This window comes from Styela clava, chromosome 2 (genome assembly GCF_964204865.1).
Source record: "Styela clava chromosome 2, kaStyClav1.hap1.2, whole genome shotgun sequence".
NCBI lineage: Eukaryota > Metazoa > Chordata > Ascidiacea > Stolidobranchia > Styelidae > Styela > Styela clava.
Genome location: NC_135251.1, coordinates 3,204,793 through 3,230,072, shown reverse-complemented (window position 1 = coordinate 3,230,072; position 25,280 = coordinate 3,204,793). Strand labels below are relative to the sequence as shown.

The 25,280-nt window shown below is 36.6% G+C and overlaps 1 pseudogene across 1 annotated transcript in view; it reads left to right on the top strand.

Moving 5' to 3' along the window:
• Window positions 1–25,280, top strand: part of LOC120335766 (carnitine O-palmitoyltransferase 1, muscle isoform-like) — a 201,212-nt pseudogene that overhangs the window by 111,992 nt on the left and 63,940 nt on the right. Inside the window, exons 4-9 of the transcript XR_013474429.1 lie at window positions 6,498–6,630; window positions 7,185–7,408; window positions 8,163–8,327; window positions 9,393–9,527; window positions 9,979–10,051; window positions 10,838–10,917. The product of XR_013474429.1 is annotated as a carnitine O-palmitoyltransferase 1, muscle isoform-like (transcript). The remainder of the gene's footprint in view (window positions 1–6,497; window positions 6,631–7,184; window positions 7,409–8,162; window positions 8,328–9,392; window positions 9,528–9,978; window positions 10,052–10,837; window positions 10,918–25,280) is intronic.

The window sequence follows — 25,280 nt, the reverse complement described above, 5'->3', positions numbered from 1 at the left end:
GCCTGATTGCCTACAACTAGAATTTTGCAAGTTACCTACATGCTGTTCGGATCTCATGGAGTTTAAATTAGTGTGAGAGACTAGCAGAATTCAACTGGTAGGTTGGTTAAGGAAATCGACCCATATTTTACTAGCAACTATTCACCTGGGTTAGTGTTTGGACGGTAGGGCATCATTCATCATATAGCTAAAGCTAAGGAATTTTATTTTTATTCCTTCGTAATGAAGAGGAAAAATTAATCCAAAGCCAAGTACTTGAAATTGCCATTTTTCGATAACCTGAATGTTTATTACGACAAGATTTTCATGGTGATGCTGGCAGCCTTGGCTATCAGAAATCAGAGTATCAAAAAGCGAATGATGTCGAATGGACAAGCAACAATGGGTCTCCTAGAACTTTAGTTTTTGGCAGTTCGACACGTTGAAAATGGATGCGACTTATGCGAGATGTCAACCGCTATATGTAGCCTACCTGTTTACATGTTCATCCTGTGGAAAAAACTGATATGAGAACTTGACCTTATGGCTAACCACAAATCCATGTCAGATACAGGGTTAGTTGGCCAGTTATAGGACGGGATTTAAATATTTATCTTAGGAGAGAGGAAAACTGATAGGACAACTTAATCATATGGCTATCCACGTTCTCTCATCCGCTTACCAGTCCATGACAGGTACGAGAATAGCAAGCCAGTTATTTGTACAAAGCTCATGGACTTGTGGCATCTGATAGGTCAACACTTTGGGTGTCGCTGCTTGATAACCATTTTTGGTTCTCCGCGACTTCTCTTCCCTATATTCAATATGTGTATTCAATATTACTCGTTAAACATTGTATATTATTTATACTGGATGGGTAAAATAAACTTGACTATGCCATTCCGCGACCGATTGGCCTGTTACCAATCCATGTCAGGTATAAGTATAAGTCAACCAGTTATTGGCTACAAATGCAGAATAGAGCAGATGTGATTGAACGCGGAATACTACTTGAACTGGAAATTACGAGGGTTGACTATCACAGGCTGAAACTGATGGAAAAGTTCAAAGGTCGGGGAACAGAATTTCTCTTGCTGCTTCAATAATTTAAGCAGCATAGAAGAACCTGTAACCGAACAGCGGTTACATTAACCACTCTAACAGTATAATCACGTTGCATTCAACCATTCTCAGATTATGTAGTTGTGATTATAACAAGTTCATACTCATAGGTTATCAATGTGACAAGAGGAACAGCTATGCCTCTCTTCCCGACCTTTGACCCCTGGAAAATTCTCCCTATACTTTACCATTGCAAAATTTTCGGGGCTATTTTAAGAGTGCTTTTGCGAGTTGGGGCCTGTAAAATGGGGTATGTGTTTCAAGCCATCATTATGATTCATCGCATACAACAATCTGTATTTTAAAAGTACCGGTAGAGAATTTCAGGCTAGGGTACCACAGCTATTTCTACACTAATTTTCATTAATGCAATTGAATTGAAACTCCTGGGAAGACAGAGTGATCATTGAATTATCTGATTTATATTTAAGTTTCCGAAACACAACTGCAAACTAACAATCGAGTTTAAAAACGCGAAAGCGATGTAATGTTTACAACCACGCTTGAAAATCTGTCTGAGTGAGAAAAGTGTCTGAGCGGAAGCGAAATGGGGGCAATAAAGCGAGCAGTAGAGCTATGTTGGATTCTCCCCTTCAGATTTTGATTTGCTGTGGGTCATTGTAATTGGATGTGGTTTTTATATCATTTATGTATGCATGCGTTTTATGTTAAGGCATGGTGTTTGAGTTGACTTGTTGGCCAAGGTATAGATAGTAAAATTTTGTGTGTTTTTTGCATGGTGTGATAAATTTTTCTCTGTCCCAAGCAAAATGTCATCATAGATCATCTATCCATCGCTATATAATGACAATACATCCCATTTAATTAAACAATTATTTTTTGCCTGTAATAAATAGTTCAGAGCGTTCCCCTTCACCCAATCATTGAAACATCTACTCGCAGTTTTATTTTTTGTTTTTCAGGTTACTTCAAAGTGATTAAATGAAGTAAAACACATAAGGAAAAAAACAAAAAAAGACTCCCGATATCCTGTGAAATAACAACCTCATTCCCATATCCTTGTCTGAAATCAATACCCAAGAATGAAAAACCTCACTTAGACCCTTTGTAACCAATTTATTTCCACATCCTACTTTACTTAATTATAGTAATTTTACTGTTACCGGTAACTTAATTACTTATTACAATCTGGACTATAATTTGGCAATAATAGGCTCTAATTTGGGGAATGAAATGGTCTCGCCCACCTCTTCATGCACCCAATTCTGGCAACTTTGGTTGGGCAACTTGGCATTTGACTCCAACTATAATCAGCTTGGCAATATGTTTTCAATAGAATCTTCCTTTTATATACCTAATTAACGATTAGAAGATCGATCAATTTGGCAATGGCAACCATTACAAAAATATCAATATGGTGTGGCAGATAATTTTCTTTTCTAGTATTTATTTATTTATTTTTTTGTTTACTGTATAGTATACCCTAAATTTATCGCGTTTCATTCTTACTTAAATAACTTCTCAGTGGTTGTGTGTGTGTGTGGCTGGTGGGTGCATGTGAGCGTGTGTGAAATAACTTGATAATTTTAGGTGAGTAAACACGTACCACTTCCTCTTGGCAAAACCTTTCATCTTATATTTTGTACGTTATAAACCTTATCTAAGGTTTTGTTTGCTCCCCTGATTTCATAATCAGATTTTATTTATTTGTTTTTATCTGTCAAATGTATTGTTATGCTGATTATGGAGTCGAAATAAACTTATACTTATATACTTATATACATTGTTACGGCACGTTTTGCATCTTATTGAATGGCCAATGTCACGAAGTAAACAAGAAAGTCGATGCTCGGGGAAAGGTCCATGTGCGCTGGCTTCAGTGAGCAAAATTTATCCAGCTATACTCTAGGTGGAAATGGAGAACAGAAAACGCTAACACGACTTTTAGACTATTTGTCAATGACTACAAGAACATTCTTCATAATTGTACCGTATACTGGGAATTTTTTGTGCAGTACTTTACAAAATGTAATGTTGACCATAACAAGTGTTAATGTTAGTAAACAAGTCAATACTAAACACGACTCCAGACCAGATTATTCAGCCGCGTGGAGGCAACATGCAGCGTATCCATGACGACTAGATTTTAATTTCCGGTAAATAGCGGATTTTTTTCAAATTCAATTGCTGGTATTATACCGTTATCGTCCCCGTTTTCTGATCTGTGTTCTTTGTTTTTGTTCGCCTTAGGTCAGGCTATTGCATCACCTCTTTGTTCAAAAATATCAAGTATTTTGTGGCTAGAGCTGCCGCAAAACCATGGCGGGATTTCCAAACCATGGCCGCTAAGACCAAACCCTAACCCACGGCGACTGACTTTTTAGCTGTCACAAACCAATAGCGAGCGGCGGTCATTACGACAGCAAATCGAATACCACCAATTTTGCTGCCGTAACCACGGCATGTCGACTGTAATAGCAGGGCTGCCCCTGACGGTGATAAATGTTGGATGATTTGGAACACCTTCCTTATGAATACAGTTTTAATGTTTTTGGGGTTAGGTTTGGGTTTAAGTAGATATAATTCCGCATGATAGACTAAAATATTGTACATGACTTTGTAAACATACCGGTAATAGTGCGATGAAACCATGGCAAGAGACGCGACGGTACGTTTGTGGCAGGAGCTGCCATGAAGTGGTAAGAACTGTGCCTCCCGTACCGATACTAGAATTGTTGAGATACTTAGGATAGGTTAGGCATTTACATATTTATGCCAGGGGAAAGGAAAGCCGAAATACTGCTTAACCATATGGCAAACCACGGCCTCTCATCCGGTTACCAGTCCATGACGGATATGGGATTAGTTAGACTATTATTCTGATTGCATGGACTTGATGGTAGAGGTAACTGACCAGTGGTTATGTGAACCACCCTACAGCGGCGAGGAGTCCAGCAATCTTTTCAAACATAATTATCTTCCACAGGATAATTATGCGAACTTGCGAACCTATTGAAATTGTTTACCGTTTATACTGACCTACTGAAAAACTTGCTAACTTCGGATGCCTTGTAATTTCGGATAAAGTTTTCAATCGTTTGTCATATTGTGCTTCTGGCAGTTTCTATAGTGAATCCTTATAAATCTAAATCATATTCAATCGGGCAGTTTAATTTATTTTTTGATTTAAAAAAATCATGTTTCACAATAGAACTGACCTTCCGTTTTCGAGCGGCTCAAATCGTGACTTCTACTGATGCTAACTTCCTCAAACTACCGTCTTTCGATAGAGGGCGATAACAATGTATATGGGAAATTAGACTGATCGCAAAATGTCGCAGAAGACTTGAGAAAAAATAGAAATTCAAATATTTTTTTATTATAATAATAGTATCTGATGACACGTTGAACTTACTGTCACACTGACGTCATGTTGCGTCACCTTTATAGATTTGACGCCAAACTTTTGGGCGCCGACGAGTTGGCGTGATTTGAAAATAGCAACAATATTTTGTTTGATTGGATCAACATCGACAATTTTTAATTTCTCCATTTGGAATGGCAGCATGGTTCAAAATAGAAAAATTGTGAGCAGTCGTGAAATACTGCATAATTATAAAATATATAACCAGTGATAAATTGCCACCATTGAGTTCTGTTTCATGAATTTAACAGAGGATTACATCAATGTAATATATTTCAAGTTTGACGCGAATCGGACAACAAAAGACTGAGTGATTGATTGAAGTATAGTGAAATCATCCGAAGTTAGCCGGTTTTACGGTACTTCTTTTAAGGCAAAATACTGTCTCCACATTCCTCCAAAGATGGACATATGCGAGAATTCAATGCTTATAGCAGCTGTGATATCATGGGTGTAAGATCAAGGATTTTGATTCAAAAGGCAAGTTCATAAAAATCGGCATGTGTGCTTTTTCTGTTCTGCGTGCTTTTCCTGATTCATATGATCATCAATATAAAACGTTATGCATATTTCTTTGTTTAAACTAGAAAACAGTCAAGAACAGTATAATTTTCCAGTAAGATATGAACTTGTTGTGGGGTCTCATGTAGTTTCGTACCCAACGTACTTCTAGTGGGCGTAGCATAACAATTTTTTCACGTGTCAATCCTAACCCCCACCTGACCACACCATCCAAAAATTATGTCACTACGACGTCACAGTGACGTAATAGAGCCCTTCAAACTATGCGAACCGTCATCCAAGACGCGCAGACGAGAACCCGAAATCGAACAGCTATTTCTCGTCGCAGCGATCCCGATAGGGGAGAGATCGCTGACGTTATTCAGTTCTTTATCATCGGCGCCGATGCCATTTCGGGCGATCGTACGAGTATTTGGCAAGCTCTATGACGTGATTGTGACGTAATTTTTGGATGGGGTAGTCAGGTGAGGGTAGGGTTGACATGTCAAAAAAATGTTATGCTACGCCTACTAGAAGTACGTTAGGTACGAAACTACACGAGACCCCTTGTTGTGACCCTGCAGGTGGTCACGAGACGCGCAAGAATCCATGGGCCGCAGAGATCTTTTGAGCCTGGGGCCAAGTTACCGACAACTTTTTTATTGTAATGTAAATTCATTTTGTTTGAAGCGTCGATCAACTGAGGCATTAAGAGGCATTAATATGATAAACCTGATGAAAAAAGCTTGATTGAAATGGTGATTCTACTTTACAGACCAGATATAAAAAAGAATCACTGTCACAATTTGGATATATTTGATAACGAATACCCATTGCTAGATAATAGTGCTATCAAACTGTTGTCCATATTTTCAACCAGTTACCTATGCGTTATGCGGAAGGAATCGGCTGTACACTGCTCCAAAGCTACATGTTGCCGAAACTTTTTTGAGGCCTCGTTTGCAATCCTATATTGGAAACGAAACAGCAGCAGAACTCTCACTAGACCTAATTGTGTTTGTACATGATTTGGCATGTACATGTTTTTTACGTGAAATGTTTTGTATGTACATGTTTCATATGTGCCTTTCTTATACATAATGGGTGCCCAGCACTGCATTTCATTATGCAAATATATAAATATTTTATGTTTCAGCCATTACAATTTTTGGCCAGCACATTATTATATATTTTTTCTTCATGTGAAATGTTTTCAAGTGTACCTTTTTTTGTCTAGATTTCTAGAAGCATGTCGAGGGCCCAGCATTGCATTATTTAGCGCAAAAATATGGTATTATTCTCTGTTCCGGTCCTTTCATTTTTTTTCCGGTCCGCGAGTACATTTAATTCATTTTACCGGTCCGACAGGGTAGTAACCACTGATCAACATTACTGACATAGCGGAGTCTAACGCTTGAACTACTAAGCCACTGAGGCCCATTAAAATAAAACTGATCTAAATGAAAATTTTATTTTTCACAGACTCGTCGTGATTTCTTCAAATCTGGAGCAAAGAGTCGTTGCACGCGATCGAGAAAGCGGCGTTTGTGGTTGTTTTGGACGATGAATCCAATGTATTAGACCTTGATGACGGGACAATTTTCTCAAAGTTCGGACGTTGTTGCATGGAAAATGCCATAACAGGTGATTGAATTTTATTTTGAGTTATTTTTTTTTGTGGGGGGGGGGGGGGGGGAGGTCACGTTCTGAGTTTGCTTGAGGTTTCTCAGGATATATATTATTTTTGGGGGGTTCGGGGGGAGGTCACTCTCTCTCTTCGACTAAGGTTTAGACAAGCTATGATGATATTTTTCCACAAAGTATCTCATGACAATTTTTTTCTGTTCTGTTTCTAACCCTAACCTGGTACACATACTATGGGACATTATGTGCGAGTAAATGCCCGGGCTGGGAATTATGCTGGAGTAGAGGCTTAGTTTGGCAAGTTTTCATTGGTATCAGAGTTTGAGCCGTAGCCGTATTTCAAATTTTTCTGAGTCATGACAGGCCCCGACTCATCCAGGTTGCAATAAATTAAGTATGCAATGCTGAACTTGGGAGTTCTTAGAGTTAAAATTGTATCTCTTTAAGCGAGACCATGACAGCCTTTCGCCTAAAAGAATTTGCCTGTGGGTATTTATACAGGGCCTTGTTTGTCGTGACTGCTAGACGCTAATAAAGAATAAAAAAATTTTCGGATGGTTCGACAAATCTTTCCAAGGTATTTTCTACAAAAACGCGTGATTTGGAATGAACGCGGAACATTCCTGGGCTGACGCTCCGATCATGAGTCATCTTACGGAAGAAGTCTTGTACGGTGAGTTTGCGAACTTCGGATATATTGATGACGGTACCTGCGTCGGAGAATTAACAACGACCCCCCTTCCTCCTCAGCGATTAAAATGGAACATTCCAGAACCTGTGCGTGTTGCTTTCAGATTAAAAATATTTTGTGTTCGGGAACACTAATTTAATGCCAGGTGGAATCAGTCTTTCAATCTTGGCTATTTGATTGAAAATATTATATGTGGGAACACTAATTTAATGCAGAGTGGAATCTCTCATCCTGACCTAACCTGCTGCTCAACTGAAAGTATATTATGTATGGGAACACTAGATTCTAGATTCACTAGAACACTAGAAGAGTGGAATCACTTATCACTTGAGCTATTTGATCAGAAATATATATTGTAATTGGGACTGTTTTAATCCAAGGTGGAATCTCGCTCCCATATTAACTATTTGACTAAAAATGTTGTGTTCTGCTTTTGGGAGCCATGATTTCCTAATCTCATTTTTCGCTATTCAGTGGTTCCCAACCTTTTACGGCTCGTGGTCCCCTTCCAGAGGCTTTCAGCACTCACGACCCCTTTTTATCATTCCAGTGGTATTTATAATGTTGTTTTGATTGGTAGGTTCCAAATCCCATTATGATCAAACAATTCATGCTCAACAAAGTGAAAACACACTGTGGAATAACCTTATCAAGCAATGAAACTAGGAAGAACATTTTTTCCATGTAATTATTTTTGCACATAGCATTGTGGCCACCTGAAACTGCACTGTGGCCTCCAGTTAGGAACTGCTGTGCTATATATTACCATTTTTTGCTTGGTAGCGCTGATTTTAAACAGAGTTGAATCAGTATCCCAACAATTAATTTTCCTTTATACAGTGCATCGACGTCATTTAATCAAGTCTAAAGATTGCAAAGCTTTTGTCTGATGACGTTGACCTTCATGTGTTCCCATTTCGTAATTTCGGAAAAGGATTGATCAAAACTTTCCAAATGTCTCCTGATGCTTTTATCCAATTGTCTCTTCAACTTGCACCTTTCAGGGTAAGAGAAATTTTTTCAAATTGAATATATTTTCTAAATTAGGGGTGGGAAACATGTTTTGTCGGTGGGCCATATAACCAACTAGAGCTCAATTGATATCACTTTTTGCTGCCGATACAGATATTGAAATATCGGCCAACTAGTGGCCGATAACCGATACCGATATTTATATAAATTATATTGTGAGCCACAAAATGGGCTTTTATGATGTACCTCATGTAGTTTCATTTTGATATTTATTATCATTGCAGTAAGACCTTTACGACGGGTCGTATCACTAACTTCAGACATCTAGCTGGGCCACATCAAAAATTTAGTTTTTTCATCACACAACAAATTAAAAATTCTCTCATTATAAATATTATTTATTCAACAATTAAAATTCTGAGTTCTTGCATAGTTGTTAACATCTGCTTTGAAGGCTTTTGTATAGCCTTACAGTAATAAAGGCAGCGGGCAAAACGGCGAAAGACCACCATGTGTTTTGCAATGTAACTAAAACATTTTTTTGGTTCATACATAGCAATTTTGCGTAACTTAACATATGTTAGACCCTCAAATTTCTAGTCTAGTTATAACAGGGGTGGCCATGGGTTTTAGACCTGGGGCCAGAAATTTTGCCAATCTACCCTGGCGGTCCACGTACGTGAGACAAAAAAGTTACATTTTATGAACAATATTCAGTGTTACAAAAGCAAAAGTGGAGAACAATAAGCCTCGTGCTAAAACTAAATTTAATCGCATACTCAACAAATTCCTAGAGCTATTTTTTAGCTAAAACATCCAAATTTGGTTTTAGTTTGGCTGTGGCAGCATTGGGTGGGCCAGATTGAATTACCCAATGAGCCGGATTTGGCCCGCGTGCAGTAGTTTGCCCATGTCAGCTCGAAGACTCTTGAAAACCCACATTTTCCGGCCAGGCGGAGCTGCTAGCTGTTACGGCCTTATCAATTAGAAATTTCTTGTCTAGTTATAATATATTTCCTAAATTGACCATAAAAAAGATCAGACCGCTTCCTCATATTTCTTCCCTCTTGAAATAAAAAAAAATCATTTTTATTACAGGTCAAAGGTCATTTCAGTTTGACGTACGAAGCCTCAAAGACGAGATTGTTCCGAGAAGGGAGGACCGAGACTGTTTGTTCATGCACGACTGAATCCTGCGCTTCCGTTCGCGCCATGGAAGATTCAGAACAAACTGTAAGTTTGTTATTTTACTAAACCAAGTTGTGCTCAATGCTCATTAGAGCATGAGTATACAGAATAATGTAGTTATAATAAACAGGACTCGATGCTGATATTTCTTGGCTCACTTGAGATGAAATAGTATATGTGTTGTAATATAGGTTAACTGAGAGTTGAGACTTTCAAGTTATGTAACTGTTAACAAAACGTTGTTTTCTCGCTCGCTCGATTTGACAATGTGCTTTTCACATCTCTTCCGCAAGCGCATCCTCGAGTTTCAATTCAGTGTCGACAAAGTTTTGTTAACGTCCCAATAATGCTCTCTTAAAGTTTTTTTTTGTTTATAGCTTAGGCATCTTTGCTCTTTTCATCCTTCTTATATTTGAACAAGTGTTCCCACTTTTCAAATCTTTCAATAATGTTTTGAATCAGTTTTCCCTATTTCTAATAAATTTTCCCTTTTCAGAATGAAGACAGAATTGCTCTTCTGAAAAAAGCTACTGAACGCCATGTATCTGGATATAAGGAGGCCATGACTGGTAAGCCATTGTGTTATTTAGAAACATTTTCTTATCCCCAATTAGGGCTGTCCAAGCGAACCGAATATTCGAAATCAAATTGAAATTATTCGAAGCGGTTTTAGGCCAATTTACGAATTGCTAAAATTTGGTGCGCCTCACGATCGCTTTCTTTGCTGTAAAAAGGTCTCTCCTATTGACCGGTGACATGTAATTATCCATTTCATGCATGGTCATAAATGAAAAGTTATCGGTAACAATGATTAAAGATGACGTTTTTTGTGAGAACACAAGGATAGAGTTTTGAGGGTCGAAACGCCCCCTTCTGAAATGTAAAAAAACATTTTTTGTATCATACAGCAATTCTTCTTAGCTTGAAACGCTTTTTAGGCCCTCAAGAGTCTTGGAAGCCAACGTTTTCCTCAACCCCGCATCCAGCTAAACCCACCAGCTGTTTCTTCTAACTTGGCAATTGAAAATTTCAGAAATTATTGAAAATAACTAGCTAACAATAAGCTACAAATAACAGATAATAAGGCGAAAGTATGTTTTATTCAAAAAACATGTTGAAAATGCCTGGATGGAACGCACATATTCAGAATAAAGCGGACAATCCAATCCAATTTAACGAATATTTTTATTTTCAACGAACTTCACGACCCCTTAATAAATTGTTTACGCCCCTCTTGTGGGAAGCCCCCCCAACCACTACACTAATCTATGCTTGAAACAATCCAAGTTAATGGGGAGGTGGGGGGAATTCCCACAAGGCCCCAATTCTAAAACGATCTTTTTTTCCTCCCATAGGTCAAGGCATTGATCGTCATTTATTCTGTCTCTACGTCGTGTCAAAATATCTCAAGATTGAGTCTCCCTTCTTGCAAAAGGTCAGAATATCATTTTCTTTTGTTTTTTTTTTCTTTTTTTTTCAATTTTTTTCAATTTATAACTTATTCGGGGCTCTCGAAGTATGCGAACCAAGATGGCGGACATCGGAATGTAATATTTTTACTAGGTTGGGGTTAGGCCATAATTTTAGGTATAAATACTACGGGAGGCTCTTGGCTAGTCTTCGAACTGATAATAGGACTAAAATAAGAAAAATTGGAAAAAAATTATCGCCTAACCCTAACCTGTTACCCATGTTACGTTCCGATGCCCTAACCTGGTACACAGACTATGTTCAGGTTGTGCACCATCTTGGTACAAATACTTCGGGAGCACCACTTTTTCTTATTGTTTATATATTTCTACTCACCTATAATAATGTTTGGTTGAAAGTGTTTAACCTTATGAGATGTTTTGTGTCTTCGCTCTGAACGAACTTACTAAGTTGTCACTGATGATTTGTAAGGGCCTGCTTTTTTTTTGAATGTCTGGGTTTAATTATTTGGGCAGGCAATACTGGGAACTGGGAAGTTTCTGATTCGCTGTTGGCATTAATTCCCCCTCCTCTAAAATTTCAAACACCCCCCTAATTTTGAAGTAAGATACCCCACTTTAATACCTAACTTAAGTATAATTGCATTTGAATATCCAAGAGGTAGAATATTTATCAGTGCAGATGGTCTGTCATACACTTAACACATTTTTATAAGTCACGAATAGTTTTATCGCTAATAGGAAAATATTTACCAACCTTCTAAATTCCCCCCCCCCTCCAAAGTGAAATGCTGAAGTACATACGTAGGTTCCCATATCTCCACTATGTGAGAACCTCCTGTTCTAGAAGTGACAGAATCTTTCCAGTTTAGCCAATGATTCAATTTATTACACCCTGGGTAAGGTGGGGCGACATGATGTTTGAACTCAAACTATCGTCTAGGTCCAAACCATTAAACATTAGAATTAAAGTAAAAGCACAAATAAAGTTGGATTTCCAGATCTATTAGTCTTCATTGCTTTTCAAAACACTTGCCCCGCTTTCTTCATTGCCTACCCAGGTGGGTGGGTGCTTTTCGTAACTCCTGCCCCGCTTTCGTCTTTGCCTACCCAAACTTATTGCCCCCCTTTGCTTTAACACGGAATTTCGCGCGTCGCCAAATCAAGCGTGAATTGCGCGAGAAATCACAAATGGCGCTCCCTAACACACAGAAGGGACAAATTTTCTTTGCATTATGATGTTATTTGTTTTCTTTTCACGCCTAACGTATCGTTTCTTTACCTTATTTTGTAAAATAGGTCCCCACTGTTGCGTAAATTTATGAACGTTTTGTAAATTATAAACGTATGACAATGTATTTAAAAAATCGGAAATTCTTATTGCCGTCTGTAACAGTCACCGCGATTAAGCGCTCGTTAAAGAGACGTTTTTTCAGCGTATAATGATTTTTCTGTTGCGTAAAATGATCAATCCATGACAACTACGGCCTACGGGATTCCAAAATGTCTTAAAATATTAAATTAATTATGTCAAACGTAACTCGCGGTTGCTTCTTCTTAAGTCAAAATTAAAACATTACTTCTCTGAAATGCCACGGCGATCTGTGGACATAATGGTATGAGATAAACTGCCGGGTGTATTTAATTTTAATACGTATTTTTGAAATCTTGCAAACTCGTTATCGCCGTTAGAAAAATCTCAATAACTGATATAAAATCCCGTAGAGTACAATTTCATTTCGTGCAATGAAAATACATATAAAGTATATCGTTTAATCAAAAATACATATTCATCGCCGCGATTAGGCCACTTGTTAAAAGAGCCGACTTTTACAATGAATAATGAGTTTTCTGTTGTGCAAAGTAATCAATTTGTGACCGATAAGGGCATATTTAAAATGTCCTGCTTTATTATTGTCTTCAATTTAACCAGCGGTTGAGTCGACAAAATAAAATCTTCACAATTTTAAAATACTACCGCAATCTGCGAACATAAAGTGTGGTAAACTGCTCGAACATATAAAACTTTGATTTCCTTATTTTCAGGACATGTAACATCAAAAAATTCATAAATGTGCTGTAATATCTCAGATTAAAATTTATTTTAGCACAATAATATTGATTGAATATACATTTGATTGATTATCTTATGTATATCATCACAACCCGGGGACAATTGTCCCGTTTCAAACCTTATTTAATGTTGAAAATTAAATTTTCGAAGGCAATTTAAAGTAATGGATAATATGGCCAATCGCGCCCACAATTAACAGTGCTTCGATTTTAGTAACGATATGTTTTCTAAGCGCCGACCAAACATAATGTGTGCGAGAGGCAAACCAAATTTTGCGATTTTCAATGTCCAAAAAGGCGTTTTCAAACTGTCGCAGGCCTCAATAAAACTCCTATTGTTTAAAGTTTTATTTTCAGCATATTATATTGTCGCTTTTCAATCAAAAAATTTGCGTTGTCCTCAGAAACTCGCCGCCGATGAACGTATATTAATTAAACTATCCCCGGATTCGCAATTCCGTGTGTGTACAAAAATAAAATAATTATCATCGTTAACGTCGCACATTTAGAGAAAATAAAACCAACATAAAGTTGTTAACGGCCTAAATACCAGGTCACACTGATAATAACAAACGGCGATTATAGCAAATTGCTATCCCACGTGTTATTGGCGAGTTTTACAGTTATAAAAAATTTTCAACGGCACGAGTATATCTAATATATAAAACTTCGATGTCCGCCAACCTGCAAGAATTAATATTTTCAAAAAAATGAATCGGGCGGGAATACAGATTACGATTTTTAGGATCGCGGCGACAAAAACAATTAGCGATTTTGATGAATTTACCCAGTAAATAAAAAACGCTTTGTTGCCGGCCTTTCAAAGTTTCTTCTAATTTTCGAAGGGAGTATCGACCTCCGACGGACCCCTGTTGTATTTGAAAAAAAAATTCGTTATTCGACTATTCGGTATTCGTAAAAAATATTCGAACTATTCGATTCGAAAAAAATATCCGATTTTGCCCACCCCTACCCCTAGGTGAGATGGTGAGCAGAGTTTTTTATTCGGCCAACATAGTCTCACACCATAAACATTAGCATAAAAGTAACTAACTAAAAGCAGAAGTTGTTCTCACAACATCTCTCACAATATCTCTCACAATGATCATTTTTCTTTTCGGTGTATCTTATTGTGCTGGTGCAAGCTATCGCTGAAACATAATTTTCTTTCACGCTGTTGCAACTTAGTGTATGTTTAATTCGAAATTCACGAAATTTTGTCCCTAAAAATTTGTCGAATTGGCTGTTATGGAATTAATTTCATCTGGTCACATTGACATTTCGAACCCTGCATTATTTACTCATTCGACCATGACTGCCATCAGATTTCTCAATCATGTGACTCTGTAGTCATTATCGTTAATCAAATATTTTTCTCATTTTAACCCTTCATTTTCGGTCATCATTCATCCAACCATGACTGCCATTCATTTCCAATCATGCGGCGTTCTATTGCATATTCATATATGCATTCATATCCATTTTGGTTCACATCAATTTTGGTTCATTACGGCTTCCTCCACCACCAAGTCCATGCTTCCGAAAACAAACAATACAGTAAATCTAATCCCATACCCGACTTGGAATGGTAACCGGACGAGAGGCCGTGGTTCGCCATATGAATAAGCCGTCTTATCGGCTTTCCTCTCCCCCGGGATAAATATGTAAATCCTATCCTATCCTATTTCAACCCTGAATTTTTATTTATTAGACCGCGACTCTTTAGTTGAACACTCTGTGACAAAGCAGTTACAAATCCTTGCGACCCCGGAATGTGCACATAGTATCACGTCAATTTTGCTTCATTTAAAACCTTTTTTTACTTACATTACACACATATCACATTTTTTTCATATTAAAAAGAAAACCTTTTTCATCTTTGAGTTTCTCTACTCTAAAAAATAACTATTATCATGCTGTGTGTCTTTCTTTTCACTGTTTTCATTAATCTTCAATCAGTTTTCATGTTTCCTGTCGCAATAACTCCCAACTTAAGTAAGTCTCCTCTCATGAGACAGTAAGTATTCCTTTTATAATATTTCATGTGACCTGCATTTGCAGCTATTGCTATGTAATAGATTTGCATATTTATCCCGAGGAGGGGAAAGGCGATAACACAGCCTGACTCTACAGCAAACCACGACCTGTCGTCCGGTTACCAGTCCATATTGGGTATGGGATTAGTTAGCTAGTTTGCCCACCTTAGCCGGTGGGCCATGTAAGTGTGACTAAAAAGTTACATTTTATGACCAATGTTTACAGTGTTGCAAACGCAAAGGTGGAAAACAACAAGCCTCGTTCCAAAACTAAATTTAATCGCAAGCTCAAAAAATTCCTTGAACTATTTTAAACTTTGGTTTAAAATCAAAATTTGGTTTTAGTTTGGTTGTGGCAGCATCGGCTGTCTTATCTTATTAGACTACCATATTCATTATTTTATCATCATCTTATCTTAACTGTTTTTTTATCTAGGAGACTCTCTGATTACACTCTTTTGAATGTATTTATACTTCCACGTTATTATCTCCGCATCTATTTATCTTATCAGAACTCATCTCGATTTGCTGATAACATCGAAAAAGCAATGATGGATGTGAAGGACCTCTGCGAATATGCAAAGAAAAAATAATTTGAGAAAAAAAGAAAAAAAATTAGGAATTATTATTAGGTTTTAATGCATTGTGTTTTATAAAAAAAGGGGGGAGCACTGGGGGTAAAAAAGTAGGGGATTTTATTTTGATTTTACTTATACTTTTGTGTGAAAAAGTGTGTTCTATTTTTTCTGTAATACTTACTGATTGTGTTTTTATTTTAGTGTAAAACAGATTTGGAAACCAAAAAAAAATTATTTCCTGTAGGATTTGGGAATTTTTCAGATAAATTTGAATTTGAGTACAATTTCATATAAATCACGATTCAGCATACTTGCATAAATATTTTGACAATTTTGAACAAACCGGCAGTGACTCTGAACTTTTTTTCTGATCCCTTACCCTGCCCCCTCTCCCCCCCCCCCCTTCAATTCCGGCATGGCTAGGTATCACTGTAGGCTCTGAACTTTTTTTCTGATCCCTTACCCTGCCCCCTCTACCCCCCTTTAATTTTCGTCGTCTCACTCAGGTGAGAGCTGTATACAGCATATATATCCAGACATGTTTTTCAAGTTTTTTTAAGAATTTGGGTCCATTTGCCTGTGGTGAGGTCACAACACAGGACCCAGAGAGATTATGACATTTTTTCTCACACCCCCTGTCCCCCCACCATTTCAATGTCCCAACCAGGAAGGAAAACCGCTCTAGTGGGTGCTATCTGTTGGGTCCCCGTTTTTTTTTCTCCCCCTTCCCTCTTTTTCCAAGATAAACTCCTATGTTGTGCTCCTCGCTTTTTCATTTTCTGTATATTCAACATATCAACCACATTGTATTTGCTTCCCCCCCCCCCCCAAAAAAAAATAAAAAATGAAAAATTTGTCTTATATTCATATTAACATTAACAAGAATACAGCATAAATGTTGAATAGAATAAAAAAAATTTCTTAGTTTTGACCCTCACAGACGTATTAAATGTTGTCACAGACGTATTAAATGAAGGTAAAAATACTTTAACAATTGCTGATTAAAAAACAACAAACCTGGTTAAGATAATATTAAGAACTGACTTAACAAAATTGAAATTGTAAACGGACTTTATGGACACCCTGTATTTATGAAGCATTTTAGATTTGACAATATATGATTATATTCTGGGTTATGGCATATCCTATAGGGTTAGGAATGGCTTGTGGATGGGATTTCTCATATAATTATTATAAAAGACACCGACACAATTCCTTATGACAATCTACTCATTTAAATGTGGTGTTCCCTTCACTTTTATTATATTTATGATCTTCTTTGATAGACTGTTAGGAATTGAAACTTTTTTTGATGATTTAATTATGATTCCAGGACTGAATTTCGGAAACCAAATCTGATATTGAGAACTGTAGCCTATATACAGGGACATAGCCAGCAGGGGGTTTTGAGGGTTGCTCCTTCCCTTTTTAAATGTAAAAAGGCATATTACTGATTTAAACATAGCAATTTTTCGTAAAATAAAATGTTTTTTCAACTCTTTAAAACCCATATGCTTCGGCATCCTTTTGAAATGTAAAAAAAAGCAATTTTTTGTAGCCTAAAACACTTTATGGGACTCTTGAAGACTTATATAACCCCAGGACAGACCTAGCAATTACGGTCCAACTTGGCAATAACAAATATCAAGACCTTCACTTTTAAAAATTCCTGGTTACGCTTCTGTTTATACACGCTTCAATTGTCTGTAAAGAAAACTTATTTGGCTTAATTTTTGAGTTTTTGTCGAAATTATGATTATCACCATTAGAAGTCTGAAACTATAAATAATTAGAGAATTCCAAATTTTGACCACAAAAAACTAACCTCTGTGTCCTGTCTCTACAACTGATTTTGTGTTCGAATTTTTGGTGAAACAATATTTTTGTATGAGTTACGTGTGATTATTCAAGTATTTATTCGAGTGTATTTTTTTTCGCAGGGTGGTGTATTTTTCTAATTATCATATTTTTTAGGAGCATGTCATTTACATTATCAGAATCTCAGAGTGTGTTCAAGTTTTGCTATTTATATACAAGCCCAGGCGCTCCGGAAGTATTCACACCAAGATGACGCACAACCTGAACAACCTCACCCTGGTACACATACTATGTTCAGGTTGTGCGCCATCTTGGTACGAATACTGAGAGCACCAAGTTTACTCTGAATATTCCAATGGATAAAGAAAATAATGCCATAGATTAGGGTGCTCCCGAAGTATGTGCGCTAAGATGTATAGGTACCAGGTTAGAGTTCAGGTTGTGCGCCATCTTTGTGCAAATATTTCCGGAGCGCTTAGATATGAATTTTCGACTCCGGACTCTACTCTAGTAGTCTCTAGTTTTTAGTCCGGTGGTTCTCAACCTTCAACAGCTCCCTTCCCGAGGCTTTAAGGACTCATTGGCCCCCTGTTTATCATTCCAGTGGTATTTATAGTTTTAAAGACCCCAGTTGGGAACCGCTGCTCTCTAGTCTTTGAATACAGCTTTCCAATATCAATAAGAGCAATTCAAACTCAACTCTGCCGGACTCCAATATTGTTATTAAAAGCATTTCAAACTCTAGGGACTCCCTAACGCAGGGGTGTGCAACCTGCGGCCATAAGAAAAAATTGTGTGGTTCGCGGATTAGTGACAACTTTGAAAGGTGTACGGCCTGTAAAACGAGTTTTTATTAGTTCAATCTGGTTTTTGCTAGTAATTCCAATCTCTTTGCATTGCAAAGCATATACCTCAGTCCAATTTATTATATACGCTTATGACGTTACAATGCCCTAACGACTTGTGTGAAGCAAACTTCACATGCCACAAGATCAATAACCAATATTGTTTTGCCTGCAACTACTAAAAGCTTATGTTAAAAAGGTGCTTCCCGCGGTTTCGCCAAGTTATTTGTATCTGACCCTCTTGTATTAAAGATTGCACACCCCTGGATTAAACTATTCGATCTCAAAAAGCTCTCCCGCTTATGGTCACTGAAGCATGACTGGGCAGAATAATCACATCCTGACAAGCAGGGTAGAATTCTGTAATTTAAATGCATTTAGATATAGACTTTTATACTGCTGAATTCAAACCCGCCGTTCTCTCTCTATACTTAAACTTTAAGCTGTTTTTGTGTGTTTTGAAATTTTTGAAAGTAAATTGGACAAATATCAACAATATTTTGCAGGATTGTGTTTTTTCTTTGAAATGGAAGGGGTGAAGACATTTTGAACAATCAAGAATGATAAAAAAAAATTGTGATGCCCTGGTACTCAGATTGTCGGACTTGTCGATGTTGACATTGCAAGTTTGAAATATTGAGTTTGAAGATCAGATCAGGGTCAAACCCCTCTTCTAAAATGTAAATAAAACAAATTTTTCGTATCACACATAGAAATTTTTCATAGCTTAGAACGCTTTTTAGACCCTGAGCCGGTTCTGCTAGCTGTTATGGTCTAACTTGGCAATTACAAAGTTCAGAATCCCCCTTCGAAAATTCCTGGCTACACTCCTGTCTCTGATCATCAATGCCGACCTAACATGTCTTTTTATAGCTTTTTGTTTATCAGAAGAGCTTTCGAATCCGTTCAGACATATGACTCTTTTCTTCCAAGAGAGTTATTTGATGAAACACGTTTCTTACTGTATGTGAAATCTCAGCTACCTATTTGACAAGTTAGTGGACATAACGATCGTTTTAATATTATGTTGTTGTTCTTGTTATTCGTCATCATTAAAAGATCGCTTTTCTTTATGAATACTGGACCAATTGCTTTGAAATTTATAGTGGTTGAAGACCTATTACTTTTATTTATTCCTAAATTTCGTATGAAATCTAATATATCATCCAAAATTTTGCTGTATTATTTCATCCATGGGAACACTGGCTGTCCGGTTTGATTCTGTAAATCCTTGCTACGCAAAACTCGGAAATTTTTTGAGGGTACCGGTAGCGTCAAAGTTATGGTTAACGTGTCCATATATTTGAGCATTGCTCTCTTGTCCTAATTATCATGACTGACCTGGGCGAATATTAGAAAAGTTCACACTAGGTGACAGTATAGAACAACAAAATTCATCAACGTGGTCTTTGAATGATTGACATCTGAAGATCAAGACATTTAATTTCAACTCAACTAGGACTTGTACATCAAATAATTTTATGCAATGATTTTGTAAATTATCAAACCAATTGTAATCACCCTTTCTTTCATCTAATATGATATTTTGTGGGAACTTAAATAGCAGCCACGATGCGGCAACGATGAGCAATATTCTTTTCGGTATCCATGGTGACTTAGGTGTAACTTCCGGCCTAAATAATTTTACACATCATGAAGGCAAAGTATTGAAAAAACAGGCGAAACTTTGGAATTCTTAAAGTTGGAGATGTAGCTTAAATTTACTATTAATTTGAGGTTGTTGATATACAACAACTTATTTTATTGTAAAAAGAAGATTATTATTAGGATAGGATAGAAGAGAATTTAAATATCCTGAGGAAGAGGAAAGTTAATAATAACACCACTTAATCATATGGAAAACCTGTCCTGTCGGGTATGGGATTAGTTAGCAAGTTATTTGATTTCGGATGCCTGTACTTCATAGTTAAGGGAGTTGCAACTGACCAGTGGTTACGTGAACCACCCTACGGTGGGGAGGAGTCCAACAATCATCTTGTACATAATTATCCATCACAGGATTCAAACCTGCCAACCCACGCAAGGTAAAATCAGTGGTGCGGCGGCGAGAGTATTTCTAACGCTTAGCATGATGAGTCGCATCAATTAGCAGAAATTAGGCTTTGCCAATAATTTTTTTATATGCTTTCTTTCCTGGTTTTTATGAGTTGGATTCAGTTATTGTCCCACCTTTCTCCGTTTATCTTATTATCCCAACCCGATATAAGCACAAATAACAAAATAAATCAAATGATTAATAGTGGCGCAATAACAATATATTATTTTGAAAGTAACCCAGAGTTTAACCCAAATGTTTGTGTTGAAATCTTCAAGAATTGCAATTTTTATAATTTATTGAAAATGCAATATTTATGTGTAAATATTCATTTCCACCTATTAGTGATTGCTTGCAAAAGACCTAGAGTATAGATGTAAACCTAATACACCAATAAATGTTTGAAAGTGCATAATTGGTTTTAATTTATTTATTTCGAATCATCATAATTGCAACAAATTCATTTTGTACGCAAATTTTATTGTCAAAATTCATTATTATTATGATTCAGATTAAAAATTGAAATTTCCCAGGCCTCAATAAAAATTTGATATATATTTGACTTCTTATAAACTCTTTTGGGCCATGTGGCTAAAAAGCTCTACATAAGCCTTACCTATGTTGGCATTGCAGGTTAAAATGTCGTGTTTAAACCATTCACACTTTTGAATAGGAAAGATTTCAGACTCCAAATATTGTACATCAGTGGAAGCTTATAGAGAGCCTATTTCAAAGTGAAAGGCAGGAAACAAACATTAAATAGATGTTTTTGTTATTGGTAAGAAAAGCTATAGGACAGTGGTCACCAAATTGTGGGTCGTGACCCCAAGTTGAGTCGCCCTAAATATTTTAGGGGTCACCCAGTGTCCGGCATTGTATTCTTGTTTTATTTTTTATTATTCTATTGTGTGCATTCTACACCGAGCTGACTAGCACTACATAGCAAATTTGGATATTCTGAATTATAGTGATATCTTTTATACAGGGATCTGCAAATACAGGGTTGTGACCCAAAACCGTCTACTCTTAGTCGCAAAACAATTGCAATTTTCCGTAAATATAAGAATTGTGTCTGTGTAGCATATTTATCTATCACAACTTTATGAACATCTGAATAAAATTATGGATGTTTTCCTGAGCATCGACATCTTTATTTACTGCCGTAACATTGGCCAATCAGCATAAGTGCAAAATTTGATGTAACAATAAACGTTTTAGCATACACTCAAACACTTTTGTGTCACTCAGACAGATTCTCATAGTGAATATTATCTTGTTTTCACATGCTATTTGTAAGTTTTTAGTCGTGTTTTGGTAAATATAAGTCCAAATCAAATAACTCAATGATCATTTTGTCTGTAGGAGTCTTATTTTAATTGCAGTAATCAAAGCTTAGTCTAAAAATAGCTGTGACAGACTAGACCAACTTTTCTAACGGTGCATTTAATTGGAAGGTTGTTGAATGTTTTGATTTAAAATGATAGTCTGAAACAAATAAACCGGTTTATAGGCGCCGACTCGTAAAACCACTCTTGAAATAAGTACCAATAATTTTGCACAGGTAGAGTATACAGAAAGAATATCAAGGAATCAAAAGTCGGGGTAACATTTATTGCATAGCTGTGTGTAATTACTAAATAAGACAGATAACAAGATTTTATGTGCTAATTGTCAGATAATTTTGTGCAAGAAAATTGCTAGTGTCAATAATAGTCTTAAAATCTATAATCAATTACATGCTTACCAAATCTTTGGGTCGCAAGAAATTAGAAAAACATTTTTTGGGTCGCACCAAAAATTAGTGACGGACCCCTGGTTTAGAATAAGGCTATTATGTAATGACAATAATCTGAATTATAACACTAAATCAAGAGTGTATGATGGAATTTTCGAAATGCAACACAGGCCTGAGCTGGCATAGAGAAATAAAGGTACTCGATTGTAACAGACACAAGTGTGACATCATAATGAACAGTGGCGAACAAAATATGCGTGAAACATACATTCTCTGAAATTATGGGAAGTTGTGGGGCGGCTATTTAGGCATTGGAAAATATGGCAAGTCACACTTTGAAAACGCTATGTTGCAAGTGCACGAGAATGAGATTTCACTGTGATTAGTTTATAGTGGTTTGAATAATTTTAATAAATATTTTTTTCTTGACTGTCGTATTCATATACCTTGGGGTCATGAGTGCTTATCATACGCCATAATTTTTGGAATGGGGCCGCGTCTTAAAAAGTTTGGCGACTACTGCTATAAGAGACTGTTTTGAGCTTTGGCGAGGAAACAAAAAACTTTTATTTTCTATTGGAATCTAAATTTTGGTCAAAAATCAGATTCAGTCAGTCTATTCATAGAACTTACTATCGAGCATGCACTGATGATCCTTGTGTTAATTTTAACTTGAATATATACATTTCATTTCATGTTTTACTAAAAACTTATAAAAATATATAGCGAAGTCTTACTGAAATTGAATTCAATATTTTCTGACTCCAATCAAATTTTACAAAAAAATCTTCCCTGTGTGTCATATTTTTTCTTTAATAATATGTTAATGAACATATATATGTATGTAACAGTTATTTATAATATGAACATGATTAGGATACAGTTTTTTTTTTCTCATTAAAAAAATTAGTACTCTCAAAGTACGTGAACCACTGTGGCAGACACCAGAACGTAGTATGTGTACCAGGTTAGGGTTAGGCCATAATTTGCGGTACGGGAGTCACTTGGATGGTCCACGAACTCGTAATAAAACTGAAATGGGAAAATTGAAATAAAATTATGGTCAAATTTTGAATCAAGATTGATTGGAAATACAACTCGTACAATCATACAGTAACATTCAACAGTTCAACTTGGAAATCTTTGCTTTAAAATTAAATTTTAAATATTGTATCGAACACCATGCTAATTTTCCTAATAACATAATATAAAGTTTACTTTTTTGGACTTTTTTCGAAAAGATCAACCAATTCAATATTTGTTTCTGATTAGGACATGCTGGTATAAGAAATTGTGACTGAATATTTTTTATGTGTGCTATACATTTTTGTTTTAATTCTTAAATTCAGAAGATATTTTATATTTCATTTTGCATCTTCCTGTCATTAGAGTAGGCTATATTAACACTTATTTTACTTTCCATTCAAATGAGGCTTTTGAGCCTTAGGATTTTTATTTTCTCAAATTGAATAGTTCTTAAGTAGTGGTCTCAATTTTTGCTTTCAAACAATGAAAATAAAATGGGAAGTAGGAAACCTTACCAGCTACTGGTACAGATTAGCATGTGACAAGTCATCTTCGCCAGCCTATTTCGACTTGACTCCACATGGATCAAATGAGTGTCCATGTTGTGTCACATGGACATTAGGGCAAGTACATGTTTAAAAATGGTTAATTTCATCTGGAATTGGGCTTGTTAACATAGTCATGTTCATATATTTTAGCCTTGCTTTTATAATATGGAACTGGTACCGGTATCGTACTCGTTTTCATCATCCTATTTTTATAATATTAGTGCTTCTTATTCTCATGTGCTGTCGTACTAGATCCATATTACTGTGAGTTTAACAACCTCTTTTCATGTATATAATTACCTCCAGCACCCAGCCTCTGTAGAGATCCATGAGTGTATATTTAAAACATCACTTAGCTTCTGAATTACCGTAAGTAAAATTGTCCGTTGATGTTTACTGGAATTCAGTACTGCGCCAAAAAAAACAATAGTCCATAGCGCAGCCATGAAATAATTACCGGTACCCTTGGTTGTTTCTTCAATGATCCGCGGCTGCTATGGTTACCCCGGATGTCATGTCTAGAGTAGTCTCCTTACGTAAACTATAGAGTCACTGGGATATCGGGTCGCTCAAATGTTTCTCAGAGTCCGGCTGCTGTTAGTATTTTAGGTTTGACTTCTTTTTCAATATGGTTTATTGTTAGACTAACCCGCTCATAGGTGAGGCTTCTCGATAACCATCAATTAAAAAATTTCAGTTGGAAACATCTACGGTAACTGTATATTACCGGTATATAAATCAAATTCTTGAATAAGCGATCTCTAGGCATCCATGTTAGATATGGCACCCTGCAACATGAGTTATAGAATTTCTTTTAGCAACTTATTTAAGAGAATTGCATGATTATAATTGGTGGCAAGTTTCACCCAGGCACAATGTTAACTCCCAGTAGGCTAATGACTGAAATGAGCAGGCTAAAGTTTAAAATTTTGAGCGTTGCATACTGCTATTAGTAATTTATTTATCTGTAATTTTCTGCCACTGCCCCAACATTAGTTTTCAGCATTAATGTTGTTTTGTTTGCTGGAAGTGAGGTTTAGTGTCCCACCATCCTCTGTTTATCTCATTAGTTGTCCCATGGTCAGTTTAAGAGCGACAAGAGCATAAAACATTATGTTTTTTATCCATGAGAGTGCCTTTTCGAACATAAACTGTCGGTTAGGATTTTATGCTTGATTGGGAAAAAATCTGAGTGTTGACAAGAGCCACAATTGATGGCTTTGCTGGCCATGTTGTGGCCCACGGACTGCCTGTTGCACAGCCCTGGTTTATCCCAGGGGGAATAGAATTGCAGTAAACAGATCAAAAATTTAGTGGCATGGAATAACAGATTACTGCAAAGCTCAAAATCTTTGTGCTGAAATACTTTCAATTGTTTAACTTATGTATGATCCATTCGTAAGGTAATATTTCCACTTATCAGTAATTGCCTGGTAAAAGCTGTTTTCAGAACGAAGCTGTAAATCTTGGCATTGTGCGCATCGGGCTAAGCATTAGGGATACGCACTCCACCGCACCCCTGGTGACTCTGTGTTGGTTCACAAGTTCGAATTCTATGGGGAATATTTATGTGCAAGAGGATTGATGGATTCCTCGCCACTGTGGGTGGTTCACTTAACCACTGGTTAGTTACAGCTTCATCCTCCATCAAGT